The sequence below is a fragment of the Schistocerca cancellata genome, chromosome 5, assembly GCF_023864275.1.
Source record: "Schistocerca cancellata isolate TAMUIC-IGC-003103 chromosome 5, iqSchCanc2.1, whole genome shotgun sequence".
NCBI lineage: Eukaryota > Metazoa > Arthropoda > Insecta > Orthoptera > Acrididae > Schistocerca > Schistocerca cancellata.
This window is the reverse complement of record NC_064630.1, coordinates 582981019-582993483: the sequence shown is the minus strand read 5'-3', so window position 1 is coordinate 582993483 and position 12465 is coordinate 582981019. Positions and strand designations below refer to the sequence as shown.

At 43.1% G+C, this 12465-nt stretch overlaps 1 protein-coding gene across 5 annotated transcripts in view; it reads left to right on the top strand.

Annotated features, from left to right (window-relative positions):
* Positions 1–3: 3 nt before the first annotated feature.
* The window catches only part of LOC126187931 (claspin), a 188668-nt gene continuing 176206 nt past the window's right edge, over positions 4–12465 (top strand). For 2 of the 5 annotated variants that reach the window (XM_049929297.1, XM_049929293.1), the window contains exon 1: positions 10–131. The gene's annotated coding sequence lies outside the window, so the exon portion shown is untranslated. Of the gene's footprint in view, positions 137–576; positions 716–4932; positions 5066–12465 lie in introns of those variants that run through there. The other 3 variants (XM_049929295.1, XM_049929294.1, XM_049929296.1) reach the window with 3 other exon arrangements.

The following is a 12465-nucleotide window of genomic DNA, read 5'->3' as shown; positions in this document are numbered from 1 at the left end:
TTTCTTCACTAGAAAAGGCGGGAGATGAAAATTATTGAATTAAAACACAACGTAACGTGTTTGTGAGTTGTGGCTTGTGACTAATGTGGATTGGTTTCGAAAGCGGAATTGCGGCTCTCGAAAGAATACAAGTAAGGTATCTATATTAAGCATATTCCTCTGTAGTACTGACTGTTTATGCGCTGTTATTGGGTGAGGGAACTTACCAGTAATTTTTTAGCATATGATCTTGTACGTGAAATAACACAGAGAGCAATATCGCTGTCATACTGTGAACCACTGTCATGTAGGCTACATATTCTTCATTGCTGCATAATTTATGGAACTGAAGCTGTCTTTACGGAGTTCCAGCAGATGTGTTTTGAATGACAAGTTTTGGGGAAGCATATAAAAACAAGTTGACAGACAGATAGTTTAGGCAGCATAGTTCCAAATTGTAATAGTTTAATGCTCCCTGGATCGTTTGAACGATTGATCGTATTGATGTGAAACAAGTCATTTTACATTCACATCTCAAATTAATGTATAAATGTAACAAAATACTGAAGAATTTAAAGATTTTTTTGAATATACTGATGTGGGTCAGTATACTCACCACCTTTTGCATATTACAATGATAGAAATTTCTGCATGGGATAGGAGTTCTCAAGGAGAAACTTCTTCAGTTTGTTTCCAAACTTAACTGTGCTGTCTGTCAGACAGTTTCTATCACTGGGTAAGTGACCAAAAATTTTTGGTGCAGCATTTGCCCCATGCTTGGGGCTAAAGACAAGTAACAATGTGAGGTAATTAGTTATTTTTTTCTCCTCGTATTCCAATTATGTACATCAGTGTTCCTCCTGAGTTAGGCCTGCATTGGATTATTTACAGCAAACCTCAAAAGGGATAAATATGTAGGAAAGCAGGAGACAGAATGCCAGACTCCTATGGAGGAGCACCAAATATTGTTCTTACAGCACATTCTTGAACAACTTAGATTTACTTTCTTAAAGCTGTTTTACCCCAAAGCATTATTCCATATGGATTTGTTGACTGAAAATCTGAAAGATGTGAATTACTGATTTCTTTCTGCCCAAGATTTGCAGTGGTTCTAAGTGCACATGGGGCTGAATGAATTTGTTTTACGCATTCCAAAGTGTGCTTTTTCCACTTAAAATTCTCATCCCTATGGACACCTGAAAGTTTTGATGTTTCTGCACCGTTTATTATGTTGACACTTTTTGTTACACTTGTTATTGATGTGGTTCCTCTACATGTGCAGAAGGGATTATGTTGATTCATTTTAAAATTGAGAGAGAGACCATTCATGGAAAACCAGTCAATAACACCATTAGGAACATTGATTATCATTTCTTCTGTTGCTGTGTGTATGCCTGTATTGATTACAGTACTAGCGTTGTCAGCCAACAGAACAAATTATATAGGTTGAGTGTTATATGGGCGATCATTTACATATATGATGAACAATGGCAGACCTGAATGGCTCTGAGCACTATGGGTTGTTGTTGCAGTCTTGAGTCCAGAGACTGGTTTGATGTAGCTCTCCTTGTTACTCTATCCTGTTAAGTTTCTTCATCTCCAAGTCACTAATGCACCCTACATCCTTCCGAATCTGCATTTTTCATCTCTTGGTCTCCCTCTGTGATTTTTACTCCACACTGCCCTCCAATACTAAATTTGTGATCCGTTGATGCCCCAGAACATGTCCTACCAACTAATCCCTTCTTCTGGTCAAGTTGTGCCCCAAATTCGTCTTGTCCCCAATTCTATTCAGTACCTCCTCATTAGTTATGTGATCTACCCATCAAATCTTCAGTATTCTTCTTTAGTACCATATTTTGAAAGCTTCTGTGGAAATACGGAAGCGTCGGATCCCACCTGTCTGCTTTGACCCATGATGTCACAAATATGGTGGAAACTACCATAAACCACGATTGCAATATGGCACATATAAAGTCGGTACATACACATTATGAGGATGAAAATACATCGAAAAACACACACACACTTTCAACAAAAAGCCTAATGATACTAACGGGACAAGTGCGGGAAATGGGGTGTTTTTGGGTGGGGGTAAACTAAATATAAACAAATTTAGACACCCGCCCCCATACAAAACCACACAAAACGACTTAAAAAATCGACATCACAAAACTCCCCAAATATCACTAAACACAATATCATCTGGAATCGGACACTTCCCTTGACCTATATAGCTCAACAGCAGCTCCCGATCCCATAAATTAGGATCATACACTTCCCTTGGCCTATATAGCTCAAAAACATCTCCCGATACCAATATCAACATACACAGCCATACATTGGGATCGAACACTTCCCTTGACCTGCGCGCTGTTAATTTTATCCGTCATATCCATTCCTGAACAAAAACAACAACTGATTAATTTTACTAAAATTACCACACGATGTACACCGAACAACACTAAATTAACCTTCACACAAAATCGTTGACTCACTGAAACGAATTCCACTACAAACACAGCTGACACTCGAACAATTCTGGATAATGAGCAAAAGCAAACTGAGCCCATTACACCACACAAACGAAAACCCTGAACATACCACCAGAGAACACAACAAACCACAACACGACGACATCTACAAACACGCCACACTCACAAACCAAACTCCACGCCGTCATGACGTCACACATGACAACACCCTTACGTCACAGGTCTAAGCCGACGTGTGGGATCGGACACTTCTGTCGACCCGCTTCTGTTCTCTTGTTCAAACTATTTATCACCCATGTTCCACTTCCATACATGGCTGCACTCCATACAAATACTTTCAGAAACGACTTCCTGACACACAAATCTATAGTCGATGTTAACAAATTTCTCTTCTTCAGAAACACTTTCCTTGCCATAGTCAGTTTACATTTTATAACCTCCCTACTTTGATAGTCATCAGTTATTTTGCTTCCTAAATAGCAAAACTCATTTACTACTTTGTCTCGTTTCCTAATCTAGTTCCCTCAGCATCACCTGATTTAATTTGACTACACTCCATTATCTTCATTTTGCTTTTGTTGGTATTCATCTTATATCCTCCTTTGAAGACACTGTCAATTCCATTCATCTGCTCTTCCAGGTCCTTAGCTGTCTCTGACAGAATTACAATGCCATCCGCAAATCTCAACGTTTTTATTTTTTATCCGTGGATTTTAATTCCTTTCCGAATTTTTCTTTTGTTTCCTTTACTGCTTGCCCAGTATACAGATTGAATAACATCTGTGATAGGCTACAAGCCTGTGTCACACCTTTCCCAACCCCTGCTTCCCTTTCATGGCTCTCGACTGATAACTGCCATCTGGTTTCTGTCCAATTTGTGAACAGCCTTTCACTCCCTGTATTTTACCCCTGCCACCTTCAGAATTTGAAAGATAGTGTTCCAGCCAACATTGTCAACAGCTTTCTCCAATTCTACAACTGGTAGAAATGTGGTTTTGCCTTTCCTTAATCTGTCTTCTAAGATAAGTCGTAGGGTCAGTATTGCCTCACGCGTTCCAACATTTCTATTGAATCCAAACTGATCTTCCCCAAGGTCGCTTTTTACCGGTTTTTCCATTCATCGGTAAAGAATTTGTGTTCGTGTTTTGCAGACATGACTTATTGAACTGATAGTTCGATAATTTTCACACCTGTTGACACCTGCATTCTTCTTGAAGTCTGAGGGTATTTCGCCTTTCTCATACATCTTGCTCACCAGATGGCAGAAGTTTGTCAGGGCTGCCTCTCCCAGTGATTGAATTATGAAGTACAATTTTCAGCATTCTTTTGGTTAGATATGACACTATTCATTTGTTGGCTATACCATTAATTCCATAAAACCTCAGTTTATCTATGAGGATATTGTAGTCCACACAGTCAAATGCCCGAGACAGGTAACAGAGAATACCAACTGGTGCTGTTTTGTTATTTAATTTTGTAAAATTTGTGAAGTGAACATTTAAATGACATTCTCAGTTAGCAGCTTTTTTTGAAGTCCGAACTGTGATTTACTGGAGATATTATTGTTGCTCAGGTGGAATATTATTCGAGAATACACCACCTCAAAAATTTTGGGAAATGTCAGTAGTGATGCTGTTGACATCTCTCATATCACCTTTCTTATTGAGGGGTTTAACTGTGGCATATTCCAATCTCTCTGGAAAAATGCCTTGAGTAAGTGATGCATTATATCTTTCAGATAAGAAAGTGCTTACTGTATATCGGAATAAATCTTTAGTACTCTCTTGGAAGCACCATCAGATCAATAGAAGCTTTTATTTTTAAGGTAATATATTAATTTTATGTATTTCAGAGGGAAAAGTTGGTGATACATTCATATGATTGAATTATTTTGTAAATTTTGCCACTAATGTATTATCAGAACAACTGCTGTGTATTAATAGTTGGCGATATGTAGACCTATACGTTCTGTGATCACGAAATTGTGGGGGTCTACATAATATTATAATGTGTATGTCTCAGGGTTTGACCTCCACTTCTAAATTTTCTCACTGTAGTGTGGGCTGTTTTGGGAAGTACTCTCTCCCTAGCATCTATATTGTGGAAACCTCTCCCCCCATTCCGTCCCCCCTTCCTTCTCGCCCTCCGTCCCACTAGGTCACCAGCCCATGTTGCCAGTCTGTGAAGTGGGGCTGTCACATACCTATCTGGCTGAGCACCCTGATAATACAGGGATCACACTTCTGATACCTGAGCTGTTGCCTCCTCATGTATGCATAGGAGCGATTGCTTGTCATTCTGGAGCATCAGAACTCCCTGCAGCGACAATGCCAGACAGCCCTCACTGCAGCTGGGTGGTGCCCATGGGAAGAGCCCCTGATCAGAGTGGATGGTATCAGGGTGGATGCTGTGTGTATGAAACACATCAATCTCTGAAAAGCTGACTGTTCTTCCACAGCTGTGTATTTGGTTGGGAATGGATCATTGCATGCTGCTGGTGCTTGTGACCCTGCAGCCTTCCCTTCCGTGGCTACACCATGGGAGGAGCGCCAGGCTTGCTGGCTTGGGATGAAACACTTTCCTGCTACCAGGTCTGTACTAGGATGGATGTGGATTGCCACAAAGGTATTATTTTTTGTTGAAAATATCGAAGAGAAGTTTGGTGAAATGGAGTCTCTCAGTAAGATGCAGTCAGGTTCACTGTTTATCAGTACTGCTTCTGCTGCCCAGTATGCAGTCCTTCGTGCTTTGCTCATTTTGGCGATGTCCCAGTATCTACTACTTTGCATCAGTCTTTGAATATGGTTCAGGGAGTCATTTTTCATAGGTACCTCATCCTTCAAACTGATAAGGAACTCCAGGCCCAACAGGAATGATGGGGCATTCATTTTGTCTGATGTGTGCAGAAAGATCTTAAGGACAACCATACTGATACCAGTGCCTTTATTCTGGCTTTTGAGGGAGAGACCCTCCTGGAGAAGGTTGAGGTATGTGTTATCGGTGTGATGTGAAGCCGTATGTCTCGCCACACATCAAGTGCTTTTGGTCCTTGCGTTTTGGGCACGTCTTCCCAATGTATGGCAGTGCTTATGTGTGGTTAATGTGGACAGCCACTCCACAAGAGGAGCCTCTTTGCTCTACCACACAAGTGTGTTAATTGTCATGACCGTCACTCTCCACACTCACCAGATGGCCCGGCATGTAAGAAGGAAAAGAAAATACAGGAGTATAAGTCTCTTGATTGTTCATCTTATGCTGAGCCTTGTCAGAAATCTGAGCAACTTAAACTTGTGTTGATGACTTCTACTGTTGCCTCAGTTACATATTTTCCTCCTCCCTCTTCCTTACCCCAGTCCTCCCCCCCTCCTCTCCCCCACCTCTTTAGTTCCCATACCCTCACCTCCAGGTGTCATACCCTTCCCTGGCCAAAGAAGTGTCCCACTTCTTTGGTGCCTGCTGGTGATGGGGCTTCCTCTGGGGATCTCTCTTCCCCAGCATCCACAACTGCTACCACTACTCAGCTATAGGCACAGTCTGTGTGCCCCAAGGTTGCCTGTTATCTTTCAGTTCTGGATCTTGCTGAAGCCTCTCTCCCTCCATCCCCTGGTTCCTCCCCTCCCCTCTCCCCTGCACCCCTTCCGCTGCCCCCTCCATCCCCTCTTCCAGTGTCCCTGGAGGTGCCATCTCACCCCTCGCAACGTGAGTCTGGCCTCTTACTTATGGGTATCATCCCATCCTTATTTGGTGACAAGTAGTGACCTGGCTGTGTGAGTGGCTCCAGCCCGTTCGCCTCCCATTTGGATAACTGCTCCGTGATTATTCAGTGAAACTGTAATGGATTTTACCTTTACCTCACAGAATTGCAATCCCTTATTGCCTTTTATTTGGCTGCTTGTGTTGTTCTCTAGGAACCACATTTTACTGAGGCTCACTCGCCAACCCTTCGTGGGTTTTGTGATTTGTAAGAACCTGGTCGGCCCTTTGAGGGCTTCCTGTAGCGTTCTCATGCAGGTCTGTATGGTCATTGTTAGTACATGGATCCCACTTCGTACCACATTGGAAGCAGTTGCTGTCCAGGTCCATTTAGACCCAGTGGTCAGGTTTGCAATCCCTCTCCCGACAGGCCACCTTCACCTGCTGCCCTAACTGCCCCCCCCCCCTCCTCCTCTCCCTCCCCCTGTCAATTTAGTTATCATTTCATTGTAGAGAAGCTGCATGGTCACCAATGGTATCTGTTCATTTGGGAACAGATACTACCTTCATATATAATTCTATTGTTCCCTTCCCACCTCCTATTGACTAGGTTACCCCATATACTGGTATTTAAGTACTGAGGGCATAAGGAAGTGTGAACTGTGTGGATTATTCCAAGGTGTGTGGTTTGACATACATGCAATACACCCACCCAAAATCACGTAGGGGAAGAGACAGATAGTTGAAGAGCGAAAAATTTTATATTGACTTAAGGAAACATTGGAATACAGATATATGTTCATATTTTTTTCATACATATGTCTTTTTGGCACAGGCATGCTTCTATTGGATCTTTGCTCTGCTCAGTGTTCTGATACTTGTTAGATGACATATAATTTATGGCTAAACGAAAATAAGATCTATCGCACCCGCTGGGCTTTCCATCCCAGGTCACGTTTACACTTTTTTGTCAGATTTTATTGATGAAGTTGTCCGTGATCTGTCCGATAAGATAAAATGTGCTGCTATCACTGCTGTTCACCACTTGACGAGCCCTGTTCACTGTTGGTCAATTCTGTGATGGAGCACAGCCATTACTATCACCATCCGGGATTGTAGTCACACCTTGCAACATCTTAAGCGACACCCGTCCTCTGCCAATCTTATCTTTAAATATCTTTGCGCTAGAGTCCATTATTTAATCAGAGCAAGTCCCAACAGACGTTTAGAGTTTTGGTTGTCACCGTTCTCAGTTCTCCACAGACCCAGGAGAATGGCGTTCCACAGGGCTCGGTTTCAGATGTCCTTTTTCTTATCGCTAGTAATGGACTTACGACCTCTGCTGTGGACTGTTGGTCACCCCTGCTCTGTATTTGGGCTAGCTTCAACCCAGTGGCCTCTGTGGAATGACAGTTCCAGGGTGCCATCCAACACACTTCCACATGGACACTCTCGCACGGTTTTCAGTACTCTCCCGTAAATTGAGGTTTGTCCATTTCTGTTGCCATACTACAGACCATCCTGATCTGGAGCTCTACCTCAATTCCCAACACCTGACAGTGGTTCCCCAGTTCCGTTTCTTGGGCCTTGTGTATAACAACAAGCTTACTTGGTTGCCTTGTGTCTGTAATTTGAAGGTTGGGTGTTTTCATGAACTCGATGTTCTTCACTTCCTTGACCACACATCTTGAGACGTGGATCGTTTAAAATTTCTTCGCCTTTACTGAACATCAGTTCTGTCATGTCTGGACTATGGTTGTAAAGTTTATGGATCAGCTGCACCTTTCTCGATGCTCCTCTTGGACCAATTTCACCATCTGCTTTTAGCACTAGCCTTGCCGTTAGTCTTCTGGTTAACACTGGCATCCTTCCCATTTTGATTTGGTGGTTCCAGCTCCTGGTTTCCTGTGCCTTCACTATCCGCTCTTCCACTGTTCACCTCGTCTGTTCTACTCTTTTCATGGCTTCGGGCCATCACCTGGCTGCTGCCCGCTCTCGGGGGGGGGGGGGGGGGGGTTTACTGATTGGATTCCACCTCGCTTCTCTTCGCCGTGATTTCCATCTCTTCCGGGGTCCAGAAGCATCCTTTGCTGCCATGGTGTTCCATTGTTTGCTCTGAATGCTCTTATGGGAATTTCAGAATGCCATTGTTTTTTATACCGATGGCTCTAGATCTGCTGATCATGTGGGGTTTACCTTCACATCTTCTGTTGGCATGGGACAATATCTCTTGCCTGCCATGTGCTGAGTGTTTACGGCAGAATTGATGGCCATCCATTGGACTCTCTGTTTTATTAAACGGTCCTCCCCCACGTGAGGTGTGTTATGTACAGACTCAATAAGTGGCCTCCAGGCTATCGCTCAGTGTTTTCACCATCGCCCTTTCAGAGTATGCTGATGCAATAGCTCCATACTTAGCAATCATTTACAACCGCTTGCTCGATGAAAAATCTGTACCCAAAGACTGAGTAGTTTTGCAGGTCACACAAATATTCAAGAAAGGCAATAAGAGTAACACACTAAATTGCAGGCCCATGTCATTAACGTCAATATGCAGCAGCATTTTAGAACATATATAGTGTTTGAGCGTTGTGAATTACCTCAAAGAGGATGGTCTATTGACACATGGTCAACACGGATTTGGAAACATCATTGTTTTGAAACAAAACTGGCTCTTTACTCACACAAAGTGTTGAGTGGTATTGACAAGGGATTTCAAATTTATTTCGTATTTCTGTATTTCCAGAAGGCTTTTGACACTGTACCTCACAATTGGCTTGTAATAAAGATGCTTGCTTATGGAATATTGTCTCAGTTATGTGACTGGATTTGCGATTTCCTGTCAGAGGTCACAGTTCGTAGCAACTGACGGAAAGTCATTGAGTAAAACAGAAGTTATTTCCGGCATTTCCTAAAGCAGCATTATAGGCCTTTTGCTGTTCCTTGACTGTATAAACAGTTTAGGAGACCATATGAGCTGCCATCTCAGGTTGTTTGCAGATGATGCTGTTGGTTTATCATCTAGTAAAGTCATCGGAAGATCAAAACAAATTGCAAAACAATTAAGAAAAGATATATCTGTATGGTGCAAAAATTGGCAGTTGACCTTAAATAATGAAAAGTGTGAGGTCATCTACATGAGTGATAAAAGAAATATGTTAAACTTTGGTTACATGGTAAATTGATCAAATCTAAGGGCCATAAGTTCAACTAAATACCTAGAAATTACAATTACGAACAACTTAAATTGGAAAGAACATACAGAAAATGTGGGGAAGGCAAACCAGAGAGTGCAATTTATTGGCAGAACACTTAAAAAATGCAACAAATATACTAGAGAGACTGCCTACACTACGCTTGTCTATCTTCTTTTGGAGTAATGCACAGTGTGCGATTCTTACCAGGGAGGATTAACGGAGTACATTAAGAATGTGCAAAGAAGAGCAGCACATTTTGTATTATCAAGAAATAGGGGTGTGTGTCATGGATATGATACAAGATTTGGGGTGGACATTATTAAAACAAAGGAATTTCTCGTTGTGGCAGGATCTTCTCATGAAATTTCAATCACCAACTTTCTCTTCCAAATGTGAAAATATTTTTTTGATACTGGCCTACATAGGAGGTGTTTGTTTTTTCTATGTTCTATTCGGGAATGGAATAATAGAGAATTGTTGCGGAGTTGTAGTGATGAACCCTCTGCCAGGCACTTAAGTGTGATTTGCAGGGTATCCATGTAGATATAGACCCCTTGGTCTCTGCCATCCACTATCTGCTAACTGATCCTTGCAATGCTGCTAATTTGGTTGATTTCCTTTGGGTTCCTGACCATGAAGGAGTCCCAGATAGTGAACTTGCTGATTGTCTGGCTTAGGCGAGGGCACATACCCCCAAACATCTGTGACTTGGCAGCTTTACATCAAATCTCTTTTTGCTCAGTCAGGGCAGACTCTTGGGAGGTACCCCACTGTGTAATAAACTTTGCCCAATCAAGGAGACTCTCACACCATGGCATTCTTCCCTCTACATCTCCCGGACGGGATCTACCATCTTCTACCCACTTTGTATCGGCTGTACTAGGTTGTCCTACAGCTTTTTACTCCACAGTGAGCCACCTCCCATTTGTAGTTATGGGCCCCTGCCCCTCGGTGATCTATATGTTGCTGGGCTGCCCCACCATTTTGCCATTCACACTAAATGTGCCCTCCCATCTTCCTTGTCCCACTTATTAGGAGACGACCTCGCATATTTAAGTCTGCTCGTGGTTTTCTTAGTGAAAGTGGTTTGTTCTCTCAAGTTAATGTCCTTGAAATTTCCTCTGGAATTGGAGGCCCTCAGTTTGCATTGGTGTTTGTTATGGAGGCCTTGGCCTTGTCACTACACTGGCCAGGTTCTCCATGCCTTTCCCCTATTTATTTATTTTTTTTGTCTTTTGTGACTTTTGTTTCCCCTTTTCTTGCATCCTTTTCCCCTGGTGTTGTCGCCGTTGTGTCGTGATCATGGTATGGTGTGTGCATTGGGATGGACTTGTGGCAGTGCTGGTGCCCCACCCCTGCTCTCCCCATTTCCCCCCATTCCCGTCCTGTTCTTTCCTTTTCCTGCAGCCTTGATGTTCCTCTCACCTCTCTGTATGCCCGTTTTCTCTTCCCCTTGACTGGGCTGTGCTGTTTTTGTTCCTTCCTTGATTGCTGCCAACCTTGATCATGGGACTGATGGCCTCATTGTTTGGTCTCTCCCCTCCCCCTACCCCCACCCAATTAACCAATCAGCCAATCCATTGATAATGGCGGGGCAGTGGGTGGGTCTGGTGGAGGGGAGGCCTGCTCAGCAGAAGAATATTTAGAAGCAGGCGTCAGCCAACGGAGAGGCTGCAGTTGCTCAGTGTCATCTGATGGGAGATGGTATGCTGGTTTTACCCATTCAGTGGTACCCTTGTTTGATTTTACAGTAACTGATAGTGTCATTGTGTGAGTGCCACTTTCTAAGACTGGAAAGGGGCTGGTGTAAGGCAGTTGTTGCAAGGAGTTGTAATGACACCTATGCCGAGAATGGCCTTGAGTTGAGGTCTTTATAAACGAAAATGAGTGGGTTTGGATGGCAAAACACTGTTGAAGATCAGAAATCTGAAATGCAGTTCCTCATTTATATCACCGGTGGGCAAGGATCATCAGGGTGGCCTTCTAGTTGTGTAGATAAAAGTGTGATGAAAGTCTCAGGGTTTCGTTGTATACTATTTCCGCTGCTGAAGTGCCAAAGTTGGTTTTGAATGCAGTCCGCAGCTTGAGTTGCACCAGTAGGCAGGTGATCAAGTTGTGGCACATTAATGCTAACTTTAGTGTCTACATCTACATTTATACTCTGCAAGCTACCCAACGGTGTGTGGCAGAGGGCACTTTACGTGCCACTGTCATTACCTCCCTTTCCTGTTCCACATGCATATGGTTCGCGGGAAGAATGACTGCTGAAAAGCCTCCGTGCGCGCTCGAATCTCTCTAATTTTACATTTGTGATCTCCTCGGGAGGTATAAGTAGGGGGAAGCAATATATTAGACACCTCATCCAGAAACACACCCTCTCAAAACCTGGACAGCAAGCTACACCGCGATGCAGAGCGCCTCTCTTGAAGAGTCTGCCACTTGAGTTTGCTAAACATCTCCGTAACGCTATCACGCTTACCAAATAACCCTGTGACGAAATGCGCCGCTCTTCTTTGGATCTTCTCTATCTCCTCTGTCAACTCAACCTGGTACGGATCCCAGACTGATGAGCAATACTCAAGTATAGGCCGAACGAGTGTTTTGTAAGCCACCTCCTATGTTGATGGGCTACATTTTCTAAGGACTCTCCCAATGAATCTTAACCTGGCACCCACCATACCAACAATTAATTTTATATGATCATTCCACTTCAAATTGTTCCGTACGCATACTCCCAGATATTTTACAGAAGTAACTGCTACCAGTGTTTGCTCCGCTATCACATAATCGTGCAATAAAGGATCCTTCTTTCTATGTATTCGCAATACATTATATTTGTCTATGTTAAGGGTCAGTTGCCACTCCCTGCACCAAGTGCCTATCTGCTGCAGATCTTCCTGCATTTCGCTGCAATTTTCTAATGCTGCAACTTCTCTGTATACTACACCATCATCATGGTGTTCTCCATTGAGAACAACATGCTGTGTTCTGTTTGCTAAAAACTCTTCAATCCAGCCACACAGCTGGTCTGATATTCTGTAGGCTCTTACTTTATCAGGCGACAGTGCGGAACTGTATCGAACGCCTTCTGGAAGCCAAGG